The sequence below is a fragment of the Vicugna pacos genome, chromosome 2 (genome assembly GCF_048564905.1).
Source record: "Vicugna pacos chromosome 2, VicPac4, whole genome shotgun sequence".
Lineage (NCBI taxonomy): Eukaryota > Metazoa > Chordata > Mammalia > Artiodactyla > Camelidae > Vicugna > Vicugna pacos.
In genome coordinates this window covers 94,136,631-94,149,276 of record NC_132988.1, presented here as the reverse complement: position 1 = coordinate 94,149,276, position 12,646 = coordinate 94,136,631, and the positions used below count along the sequence as shown (strand labels likewise).

Genomic DNA, 12,646 nt, shown 5'->3' with positions numbered 1-12,646 from the left:
TCCCTCATTCACTTCCCCCTGGCTCTTGAAATACACTAAAGGTAATCTTAGAAATCATATATTTTCATCCACAAATATTTCAGCATGCATCACTAAAAGACAAGATTTCTTTCTAAAAGTATAACTACAATGTCATCTTTACACTTAAAAATTGAACAAAATCCATTAGTTTAATCAAATATCCAGGGGAAGGTATGGCTCAGTGGTAGAGCTCATGCTTACCATGCATGAAGCCCTGGGTTCAATCCTCAGTATCTTCACTAAAAAATAAATATAAATAAATAAACAAACAAACAAACAAACAAACCTGATTACCTCCCCCTCAAAAAAAGAGAACCAACCAACCAAACAAACAAAACAGAAAGAAAAAAGAAAAGAAGCCCCAAATCAATAAGATAGGTCAAAAAAAAAATTAAATACCCAAGCAGTATTTTAATTTCTCTGATTGTCTCAAAATGTTTTGCAGGAGTTTTCCTCTAAATAGAATGCAAATGAAATCATTGCAATTAGTCTTTTTTAATCTCTTAAATCCCTATTGTCCCCTTTTCCCTGCAATTTGTGTATTGAAGAAATCAAGTTCTATGTCTTATAAAGTGTCCCAGTCTAGATTTTGCTAATCTCATTCCCCATGGTGTCATTTAAAACACTTCTCTGTCTCCTGCATTTCTTATAAATCAGGAGTCAAATCTAGAGGTACAATCTGATTCAGGTTTTGATTTTTTTTTTTTTTTTGCCTGAATGTTTCATAGATGGTGATGTGATAATTCCACCAGGAAGCACATACTGTCTGGCTTTGTCTTCTGTCATGTTAGCATTCATTGCCTAATCCATTATTTTATATGGGGTTAAAAATGGTGCTGATCTATTATTCCTGCCTCATTTATTATATGGAATATTTCTATTAGGAGAAATTTGCTCTCATCAACAATTTACTTACTGTAAGTTCTACACAGTATCAGCAGGATAAACGCCTGATTCTTTTCCTCTACTTACCAGTTTTCAGAATGAGTTATTTCCTAGTTTCTCTAAAGGGGCCGATGAGTTTTTTTTTTTTCCCTCTGAGTAATTTTAAACCTATAGGTCTAAAAATATTGATGTGTTTCAATCCACCACAGTTAATGATGCTCAGATTTATTTTCTTTAGGCGAGGAGAACCTCTTCCGTTTAGCTCATGAGTCCTCTCGACAGGACCCGCCCAGTCTTTGACAACTTCCTTATCACAAAATGTTCCAGGCTCTCTGTTGTATATAACATTTTTAATACTATCTCTCCATATTACCCTTTTCCTGTTTTTTGTTGAACTGATCAATGGCTAGGAGGCATGGTTGTGAAGGCTTCCTGGATTCCTCTTCCAGCTTTGACCTTGCTTGCTATATGGCTTGGGAAGGTTACTTCACTTTGCTCTGCCTCAGCTCCCTTATCTGTAAAATGAGAATCACAATAGTTGTGCTAACCTCAAGGTGTTGCTGTAAGGATAAACTGAGTTAATACACAGAGATCACTTAGAATGGTACCTAGCACATAGTCAAAACTCAGTAGATAGTGGTTATTATCATTAGGTTATTATCACTAAGACTGATTTCAGTATATCATCTTTCTGAATTCTTTAAAGCAAGCCTGACATAGTTGTGATCATACATATTATTCATATGTTTCCTGATGTTTTCCCCATAATATAACAACATGGGCATTTATGTCATCTAACAAACACAAGTTCTAAAAACAATGTAAAACTATTACATGATATAGACCATATTTTACCAACTTACACGTGTGCCCATAAAGAACAGCTGATTTCCATTTGTTTCCTGTTATAAAGAATATAGCGAGGAATATCTATGTAAATAGAAGCTTTTGTTTTTCTCTCGTGTTTAGCATTTCTCGACTATAAATTCCCCAAAATGAAATGACCGTATCTAAGTTATGACCAAATTTATTTCCTGAATGTTTGTACTGATTCATACTTACCTGGAGTTTCTAAAAAGGTTTAAAAGATGTTCATAAAATTCAAATGATTTTTCATGTTCTTTTACAAAATCCCATGACGAAAATCAGCCATTTAACTTGATCAGCTCGACTGAAAAGAAGGAATGATATGGTCACAATCTCTGGGCTGCCCGTATATAGACATCATCCCAGCCTCTTGAGTCAAACCAGTGAGGCTGGGGGAAATTTGGCTGCCACAGCTTTGAATGTGGTGGAAAAAAAAAAAAAGAAAGAAAAGAAGAAAGAAAGCCAGCATTGTGAGTAATCTAGTAATTGGGTTCTGCTCTCTTCTGAGCTGACTTGAGACCTCAGTCACGTGAAACAACCACCAAAAGATGGTAACAGCTCAGCGAGAATGACGGGCTTGACAAGGGTGCTGTGCGCTGGGTGGGGAGCCAGCCTGACTCTCACGGGGCCTACTGCCTGCTCTCTGGCTTGGCTCAGGGCGTGAAGGGGGCTGGAATCCGACCCAGTCCTGCCCCAAGCAGTGAGCCCTGTGCAGATATCACCCTTGAGAAGGGGCCTCCCAGAGGGGCAGCTTTTATGGTTTATCCACCCACAAGAGGCGTCACTTTCGAATTCACACTAAGGCTTTGTGTGTGCCAGATGTGACCCTGATAATCCTTCCCAGTTAGGAGCCCTAAACTTGACAGAGAGGGAGCAGAAGAGTGCTTAACTGTTGCTTCTCCACAGCCATCTCCTTCGGAAAGCGTCCCATCACCCCATCGGAAGCTCCTTTCTAAGCTGCTGTCCCCTCTCAAATAGCTATCTTCACCTAGCTGAGCTTGAAGCCTAATAATGGTTAAGCCACAGACACTAAATGAGAAAAACAGAGATCTGAATTCTGCCTTCACTGCTGTCTGTGATTTCACGTTCCTCCTCACCTCCCGATTCAGACAAAAGCACATGCCTTCTACTTTGCAGGGTTGTTGTGAGGATTAAATGAGATACTGCATATAACATGCCTGGCATGTGTTAAATGTCCAATAAATGTGAACTCCTACTGTTATTGTGCATCTGGGCCACCTTTCCCCCCCACCCCCGCCCCAAGATTGTCCAAGTTTTCGTATGGGGTGATTTCTTCCTCTGGCGATGCGAAGAGATCTGTTTATCTGTGTCATACAGTCTTGGTTCTGGTGTTTGCAGGCTCAGTTTAGCAGGAAGAAAAATACAGAAAAATACAGCGTAGGAAAAAGAAAAAGTGCTCACCTCTGAAACACGCAGCATGGCTGCTGCCCTCACTAGCTCCTCCTTCCCTGTTCCCCCATGTGGAATTCCGAGTATCTCCTTAGGCACCCAGTGCTGCGAGCGTGCACCCACCTCTTTCCCATCAAGTGAAATGAATAAGTCAAAAGGATGAAATGTTCCTGTCAGCACTCACTCAGGTAAATTGGTTCTCCATATCTGAAAGGAGAGAGGGAACAGGAATGCTATTCCGTGCCAGAGCTCTGGCTTAAATACTTCCAGTCCTCTGGCAAAAGCAGAAGGTACATGGCCCCACCCAGCTTGGGGAGATCCCTCTCTCCTATCATCTGTTTAAAATTAAAATATTGCCATATGCCAAAGAAAGGTTGTAATTTTCCCACTGCTCCTCTCTTGGCTTCTCTCATGAAAGGAAGGAGTAGATTAAATGACAGCTCAACTGTCCTTCCATTCCAGGAGAAAATTCTAGATTGGAGTACTGTGATGGGATGGAAGGGCAGGGGGCTGGAGTCAGAAGACTTGAGTTTCAGTCCTGGTCTGTCCTTCATAAGCTTTTTGAACTTGGGCTAGATCTTTCGTCTTCTGGAAAAAAGTAGATGTAAGCATAGAGGCTGTGACTATGTACTACCTATGAAGTAGCTTTGCCAAACAATTAAATGTAAATCTAATTAAAACACTAGATCTAACTATCAGTTTACAGGAAATACAGAGGATGGAGAAACATGTTAAATGACACCACAAAGATATAATCAGCAAAATCCAAAATGTGAGACTCTGTATCTTCAACAAATGAATGGCAATGGGGAGGGGACGGTGAATATCACCCAAATATAATGTGGGGACTTTTTTTAAATTGAGGTATAGTTGATTTACAATATTATATGTTTTGCATGTACAACATAGCGATCCACAATTTTTTAAAAAAAATAAGTTAGGTTCATTTATTTTTAACAGAGGAACTGGGGATTGAACCCAGGACCTTGTGCATGCTAAGTGTGCACTCTACCACTGAGCTCTACCCTTCCCCTATTCACAATTTTTAAAGGTCATTTATAGTTAATATAAAATATTGGCTATACTCCCTGTGTTGTACAATATATCCATGTCGCTTATTTATTTTATACATAATAGTTTATACCCCTTAATCCCCTATCCCTATCTTGCCCCTCCTCACTTCCGTATCCCCACTGGTAACCACTAAGTTGTTCTCTACATCTGTGAGTCTGTTTCTTTTTTGTTATATTCACTAGTTTATTTTTTAGATTCTACATATAAGTGTATCATACAGTAAGTCTTTGGACCTATTTCACTAAATATAATACCCTCCAAATCCATCCATGTTGTTGCAAATGACATTTCATTCTTTTTTATGGCTGAGTAGTATTCCATTGTGTATATGCACCACATATTCTTTACTCATCTGTTGATGGATATTTAGGTTGCCTCCATACCTCAGTGATTGTAATAATGCTGCTATGAACATTGGGTGCATGTATCTTTTCAACTTAGTATTTTGTTTTCTTCTGATATATACACAGGAGTGGAATTGCTGGGTCATATAGTAGTTCTATTTTTAATGTGAGGACTATATTTTATCCTAATTCAAATAAACCACTGTAAAAATACCCATATGAGACAGTCTGAGATATCTGAACAATGTTTGGATATTTGATGGTATTAAGCAATAATTGTTATTTTCTTTAGACAGAACACTGGTATTATGGCTACGTTAAGAAAGTCCTTTTTTCTTGGAGATACCTATTAAGATATGCACTGATAACAGGACACTATGATACAGAAATAATATATATGAAATTCAAAAAAATCTAGTAGTGGAAGAATAGATGGGGGATGAATGATGAAGTAAGATCTGTCTCGTGTTGATGATTATTGCAACTGGTTAATGGACTTATGAGGGTTCATTACAATATTCTCTCTAACTTTGCGTATATTTGGAATGGTCCATCATAAAATGTTAAACAGTAAAAAACAATGTGGGCTTTGGAGAGAGGGAAACTGCCTTGATCTACCTTTTATTGGGCTAATTAACCTTTGATTCACTTTCCCAATGAAGACAAAAATAGCACCTGCATCATAGGATTGCTGTAGGCACAAGGAAAGCACTTAGCACAATACCTGGCACAAAATCAGTGCCCAGTCAGTGTTAGCTCTCATTATTAATAATATCTAAGAGGTTGGACTCGTCAGTCTCTATGGTTCTTTCCACCTGAAAGGGTATCTGGTTCCAGCCTGCTTCCTTCCCATCTTAGCCCTCTTTATTTTCTCTGCTACTCCACATTCACCTTTTTGGGGGCTCTAACTTCCTCTAATGTTCACCTCCCTTTGCCTAGGGGCATCTGGACACCTGGGCGGCCAGGTGTCATTTCCATAAGGCAGATTGGACTGATTCCTGGATTGGCAGGTGCAGGTTTCTGATTTCCTCACCTGCTCACTCACTATCTGGCTCTTTTTCTGGTAGCTTCCTGTCACCTGAACTGAGAGCTGAAGCTTCAGGAGGAAGGTGGAAACTCAGGGTGGAAAAGGGACAGTCAGAAGCAGTCACATCCTGACTCCACCCCTCCTCAACCTCCCCTCTCCCCCTAGGGGTGTGGTCGGGGGTCAGATGGGAGGTGCCTGTCTCCCAGTGTCTCCTCGGCCACGTGCGGTAGGGCAAGTCACAGGGCTTCTCTGTACCTCGGTCTTCTCAGTTGTGACTTGGAAACAATAATACCATGCTTTTGTTAATATGGGTCCATGATTGAGAGTGCTGACTCCAGAGCTGAACTGCCAGGGCTAAAACGCCAGCTCTTCCTTGGGTTAACTGTGTGATGAAGGACCTCTCTGTGGCTCGGTTTCCTCATTGGTAAAATGGGAACAGTAATAGTACATACCTCATAGAACTGTTTGTGACGACTAAATTGAATGACACCTGGCACACAGAAGGCACACAGTTGGCTGTGTGTACCGCCTTCAGCGTTGCCATAATCTCCTTTACAGTGCACACTGAGAGCTCACTCTGGAGGCTGGCACCTCACTTCAAGCCTTTTGTCAGCCTCACTGAACTTCTGCGCCAGTCCTGGGGTCCACCCCCCAGGAGTTTCAGCAGCACAGAGTCCAGTAGATGTCACAGATCCAGGTCATGCAAGATCTATTTCAGATCTTTCCTTCACCTCAAGACGATGCTGGAGTAAAATACTTCCAGTGATGACCGTGGGGTGGATCAGGACAAGGGAGAAGAAAGGAAGGGAAGCAATAGCGAATGGGGTATCATATCACTCTGTGTGATAAGTAAGAGCCCCCCTGCACCCCCAAAGACCAGACACGGAGGTTCAGTTGGGAATGCCCTCGCTTCTCCCCAGCTCTGCCAAAGGATACAAATCACCTGACCCTGGCTACACCCGACTCCTCCTACAGAGCCTGTGGGCAGATGAGGGGCCCACCATTTGGTGCCTGGAGCTGTTAGTTACACCCCTCTTTGGAGCATCAGCTTAAAGCCTCAGGGCTTCTGGCTCAGGATCATTACTCAGCATTGGATGGAGCCCAAGAAATGTGGAAAACAAGAATGATGGGAAGCAACAAGTAACCAGAATCACAAAGGCAAAGCCCTGAGGAAAACAGGTCATTGGCCTGAGCCTGGTGGAGGGGTTTGACATCGGCACCCCTGGGCTAAGGGTTGCTTAGTTCTAAATTATCATCCCTCAGAATTGCAGGGGGCAGCATTCGGTCACTGGGCTGTAAGGCATCAGATCTGCTTTTTGACTTGAGACCCTACACTAGTAAATGTACATGTCTACCCACCTCCTCCCTCTACAAACCCTGAGACCATGGAATTGCAAGCAGGGAAACTGGTAAGGACAATCAGCTCTTGTGTTCCCTCCTCTGGGTGTTGAGAAAGATCTGGAATGAAATTAGCTTTGTGGGGGTTTCCAGGTGTCAAATCCCTTGAGCATGTTCGAACCAAGCTTGGCTGCTTTCCCCTGCCTGACAAGAGCCAGACCTGGTCCTGCCAAGTCATGGGTCCAAAGTGTTTGTCACAGCATCTCAGCAAGATGTCAAGCCAGATTTAACAGAAGCAAAAGTAAAATGATTAATAACCACAACCCCCAAAGCCCAGTCAAGAGCCTGATATACCTTTTAGTTCAGTATAGCTTCCACACTGTAGCTAAAGAAAAATCTTACATTTGAGTAGAAGGAGCACTTGATTTTGTACAATCTGGGCACCAGGATCTCACCTCCAATGGTCAGGTGTGTGCGGTGGAGGGAGAGAGTGGGGAAAGCTTGGTTTGCATCACAGTAGTTGGAGGGATTTTTGTTTTTCTGCTTTGAACTTATAGACAAAGAAAGGATTTGTTGAAAATGACAGGACCCAGTCTCCATAAGGAGAAGCATGTTAGATTCAGTATACGGATATTATATATGCAACCAATTATAAAGCAAGGGGTTTCAAACTGCCTCCTACTTTCCATAATACGCCCAATTAATATGACACTTCCAAAGACTCTTTGCGTATGGCTTTGTTCTCAATAGTGGAATGGAGGTGTGAGGCCAGCACTTCTGGAAATGGAGAGGATGCTTGTGGATCTGAAAAGGGATGTTATGGGTTGAATTGCCTTCCTTCAAAAGAGGTATGCTGGAATCTGATAAGGGATTAATATCCAGACTATATGGAGAACTCCTAAAACTCAACAACAAAAGCACAAACAGCCAGATTCAAAAGTGGGCAAAAAATGTGAATAGTCATTTTGCTAAAGAAGATATACAGTTCGGCAATAAGCACATGAAAAGATACTCATCACTCATCATCAGGGAGATGCAAATCAGAACTCACTGATTTGCACACCCATCAGGATGCCTACTATCAAAAACACAGAATACAAATGTTGGTAAGGACGTGGAGAAACTGGAACCCTTGTGTACAGGTGGTGCGAATGTAAAATGTTACAGCTGCTGTGAAAACAGCATGGTGATCTTCAAAAAAACTAATAATAGAATTATCATGTAATCCAGCAATTCCTCTTCTGGTTATATATACAAACAAATTGAAAGCAAGGTCTCGAAGAGATATTTGTCCACTTGTGTCCATTTCAGCATTATTCACAAGAGCTGAAATGTGAACGCAACCTAAGTGTCCACCGATGGGTACATGGATAACCAAAATGCGATATGTACATACACAATGGAATATTATTCAGCCTTTAAAAGGAAAGAAAATCTGCAATATGCTACAAAATGGATGAATCTTGAGGACATTATACTAAGTGAAATAAGCCAGTCAAGTAAGACAAATACTGTATGATTCCACTTATATGAGGTACTTAGAGTCATCAGAATCATAGTGACAGAAAGTAGTATGGTGATTGCCAGGGGCTGGGGGAAAGGGTGAATGAGGAATTATTACTTCAAGGATACAGAGTCCAAGTTTTATAAAACAAGGAATTCTGGAAATGGAAGGTAGTGATTGTGCACAAAAATAAGGGTATATTTAATACCATTTAATTGCACACTTATAAATGGTGAAGATGGTAAATTTTATGTTAAATGTATTTTACCACAATACAATAAATTGGAAAAAAAAGTCTTCTCTAAAATTTATGGTCCCAGCTAAATACCATGAGAATGAAAAATCTGGAATATGCCTTTTCAAATTGCTCATATTCAACATCAGAAAACTTTATTAATAGTAAATTTTACCATGCAAAATAATAATCATAGTAATGATAATCATCATCATCATCATCATCATCACAACCCTGGAAAATCTTGCTTTTTGATACTTTCAGTTAAAAAGGTAAAAAGTAACAAAGAGTATGTTACTATTAATGCCAACAGTAGGTTACAAGTTTTAATTTAAATACATTTGTTAAATATCTAAAAAAATATAAGTTTGGGTCCTAACCCCTAGAACTTCAGAATGTGACCTTATTTGCAGACAGGGTCTTTACAAAGGTCATCAAGTTAAAATGTGTTTCTTAGGGTGGACTCTAATCTAGCGTGACTGGTGGCCTTATAAAAAGGGGACATTTGGACACAGACAGACAGACATAAAGGATGGATGATATGAAGACACAAGAGGAAAGATGACCATCCCCAAGCCACGGAGAGGGGCCTGGAACAGCCCCTTCCCTCACAGCTTCAGATAGAACCAGCCCTGCAGACGCCTTGATCTTGGATTTGTAGCCTCCATTATTGTGGGACAATAAATTTCTACCGTTGAAGTCAAACATTTTGTGGTGCTTTGTTACAGCAGTCCTAGTAATCTAACACAAGGGCCAATGGGTGGTGCTGTGACATATCCGTCAGGCTGTCTTGTCAACAGTGTAGAGAATCTGGAGGGTCCCCACTCATCTCCAGTCCCTCCTGTGAGGAACCATTGTAAACCCACAGCCTGTGGGGCCGGGAAGACAGCCTCTGCTTTTGTCGGTCTGATCTGTGTCCATCCTTTCCCGTGTCTAGGACAGCGGCGGCCCCTGGCCTTCCTCCCTGCAGTAACCTTGATCTTCTGCGTTCTTTCAATGCCCAGTGGCGATGGGAAGGATGTGAACCTCCTTTGGTGGAAGAATCCTATGTGGAAATTGCATTGACCATGACCTCTCTGTCAGTCAGACACTATGCTACTTTCTGGGAATTGTCACTCACCATCCTCTAAGCAACAGTAACAGGCAATTACTGCTTAAAACCTTGCCCCTACCATATCATTTGGGTTTTACTTGGGCATCTAGACAGGTTTCTCCTTGTGAAACAGCTAGTGCCCCGTCAGGGATGGGCACAGAATCCCAGCTTGCAGCAGCCGCAGCTGGTTCTGGTTTAGGGAGGGGCCTAGGTTTATAGGCCAAATCTATCCAGTTGAAACCTCTGGATTCTCAGTCACACCAGAGCTAGATGTAGATGGTTTAGCACAGCCCACCACCGTCTCCAGAAAACCAATTCAAAATGCACTATATGCTCTCTTTTTTTTTTTTTTTGGTAAGACTGCAAATAAGTAAGATTATATATTTGTGCTGATTGGTATTTTCCTAAAAATCAGAGGTAGGATTGAAAAATAAAAATGATCACCAGTGAAGGAGAAAAAAAGTTGGAAAAAGAAGATGAAGGGGAAGGAGGTGGCAGCAAGACTTCTCAGGTGTACTAGGCTGTAGAATTGTGACTTTTCAATCATGTAAATGAATTACCCTCAAAATTTATTAAAATAAAAATTTAATTAAATCTATGGAAAAGGACCTCCAAGTCCCTTTGATAATGGTACATACCCTATATAATTTGTAAAAAGTTCCCTTACTTTAAATACTTATTTTACCCTATGTTTTAATTGTGACAGTTCATTTGTTTTGGCATCAATGCGAGCCTGCAGAACCTGTTGGTTCATGGCAGAATGGGCATTAAACGCTGGGGTAGGATTTGGGAGACCCTGACCTCTTCGTTTGGGCTTCATAGGGAGCCAGGTGAGTGGCCTGGGACAAGTTATCTTTCTTCTCTGCAACTCACCTCTTCATCTGTAACACCAGCTAATTCCACCACTTTCCGAATGAATCTCACTTGCACCGAGCATTTTGCTGAGGGGGTTGTTAATTTTTTTTTTTTCAAATATAAGAAAAGGAGGCAGAATCTACTCTTTTCATCTGGGCCGGAAAACGAACTCTCGTTCTGCAAACAAATGACAAGTTTTAGGAATGCTTGGGGCTGGCTTAAAATCCGTAGGCTTCTAATCCTCTCCCTCTCCTACCCTAAAAACACACAAAATTAAGGAAGAGGCAAGAAAGGTGGCAAGATTTTTGAAAAGAGGTTTCAAGAATGAGACAGGAAAAACAAGAAAATAAATAGCACAATGTGTCCTGACGTGTTATTGAGTTTCCCGTCAGGGTTTTTTTTTTTTCTCTCCTCCTAGAAAAACATGCAGGATTTTGTCTCCTCTTCACAGAAACTGGGAAGGAAAGTTGGACAGAAACCCCAGCGCTGTAAAACTTCTTTGTGCGGCCGGCACCGCGTGCTCTCTTGCATTCCCTGCAGAAGCCAACCTACAATGTGGCAAGCCTGTGAAGCCAGGAAGGGAGGCGTAACCTGAGAACCGCGCAGGGCCGCGCCCCGGGCGCGGGGGGCGGGGCCTCGGCTCCTCGGCGCCCCGCCCCCGTGGCCCCGCCCATGGCCGCCGGGGGAAAGGAGGCGAGACCTACATTTCAAAAGGCAGGAACCGACCAACTGCAGAGAGCCGCAAATGCCCGGGGAGAATTCCCATCTGTGAGGTCAAATCTAGGTCAGAAGAATTACCTAATCATCTCTGAAAACCCCCTAATTTAGGGGGTCGAGCCAGGCTGGCAGCACCCCAAATCATGAACTAAATCTAACTTGATCTTTAGAAATGGAACCTAGGGGTGTGTGTGTGTGTGTGTGTGTGTGTGTGTTTCTTTTGCCTGAGCCAGTTTTTCTGGTGGCATTTTTGTTACTTCCTGTTTGTGACTGAGCTTCCTTACACTACTTCCTTTTTAGAGGTTTGAGTTGACTCCATCACCCTTTCTACTCAGTTGTATGGACGAGGGAGGGGTGTGTATGTATGTGTGTGTGTGTGTGTGTGTGTTGGATTGAAAGGGAAAGAAATAAAAACGACTCACATTAAATTTTTCTGTTATGAGGCTCTTTCTCACACATACACATGCCTTCATTTACTCTCCACAACAACACTGGAGGTGGGCCATATTATCACGCCCAAATTACAGGTAAAGAAACTGAGGCTTAAAACGGTTACAGTGTCCAAGGTCACTCATCAGACAAGAAAGTGAAACCTGAATCAGTCTCCGATTCTGAGTCCAAATCCGAAGCTCTTTCCATTTACTTAGCTCGTAGCGGGGGAAACCTAAATTTAATTTATTTGGCAAAATTCTATTCAGGAAGGATTTATTTATTCAGTCTTTATTACAGAGTTTATTCCTGAAATGTAAAGACAAGACTTAGCGAGGGCCCTTCACTGGAGCAGTGGAAGAATTCTTAAGGATCTACCGTTTCATTTTTTGGCAATTTCTCTGCAGTCTTACGACATGGCTCTTCCAGGCCCAGGCTGGGGCGGCCCAGGGTCTCCCTAGCCAGGGGTGCCTTGTCAGCATCAGGCAGTAGGGGGAGCATGTGCGCAAGAAGAGGGAAGCGGCTCCACTCAGGCAGGAAATGTCTGAGACCATGTCCTTAACAGGCCTGGGTTGGAAAAGTTTTTTTCTTTCTGCTGACTGAATGCTTACAACTGCAGCCTCCTCTGCAAAGATCTGTGCTTACAGACTCATTGGGTGGGAACAACCAGCCTTGGGGAGTTGTAGGACTAGGTCACCTCTCTGCCCGCTGGGTCAAAAGTAAGAAAAGCTTCCACATTGCCACTGGGGAGGGGCCCCAGGCTCTGGGCCTCTGCAGGTCAGAGAAGGCCTTGGAAGCTTTGCCTCTATGTAGGGGGGGGGGGGGGAGGGCGAAGACACAGAGGCCC

General features: G+C 42.3%; 2 long non-coding RNA genes and 1 other non-coding gene across 3 annotated transcripts in view; 2 read left to right on the top strand and 1 right to left on the bottom strand.

Annotated features, from left to right (window-relative positions):
• The window catches only part of LOC140687729 (uncharacterized), a 35,604-nt gene extending 24,429 nt beyond the window's left edge, over positions 1 to 11,175 (top strand). Inside the window, exon 5 of the long non-coding RNA XR_012062240.1 lies at positions 11,105 to 11,175. This is a non-coding gene — a long non-coding RNA (uncharacterized lncRNA). The remainder of the gene's footprint in view (positions 1 to 11,104) is intronic.
• On the top strand, positions 189 to 260 carry TRNAG-ACC (transfer RNA glycine (anticodon ACC)). Its single transcript has one exon. It is a non-coding gene; the product is annotated as a tRNA-Gly (tRNA).
• Positions 883 to 3,394, bottom strand: LOC140700365 (uncharacterized). Its single transcript, XR_012078770.1, has 3 exons — positions 3,196 to 3,394; positions 1,969 to 2,077; positions 883 to 1,421 (listed from the first exon to the last, which is right to left on the bottom strand). It is a non-coding gene; the product is annotated as an uncharacterized lncRNA (long non-coding RNA).
• Positions 11,176 to 12,646: the final 1,471 nt, after the last annotated feature.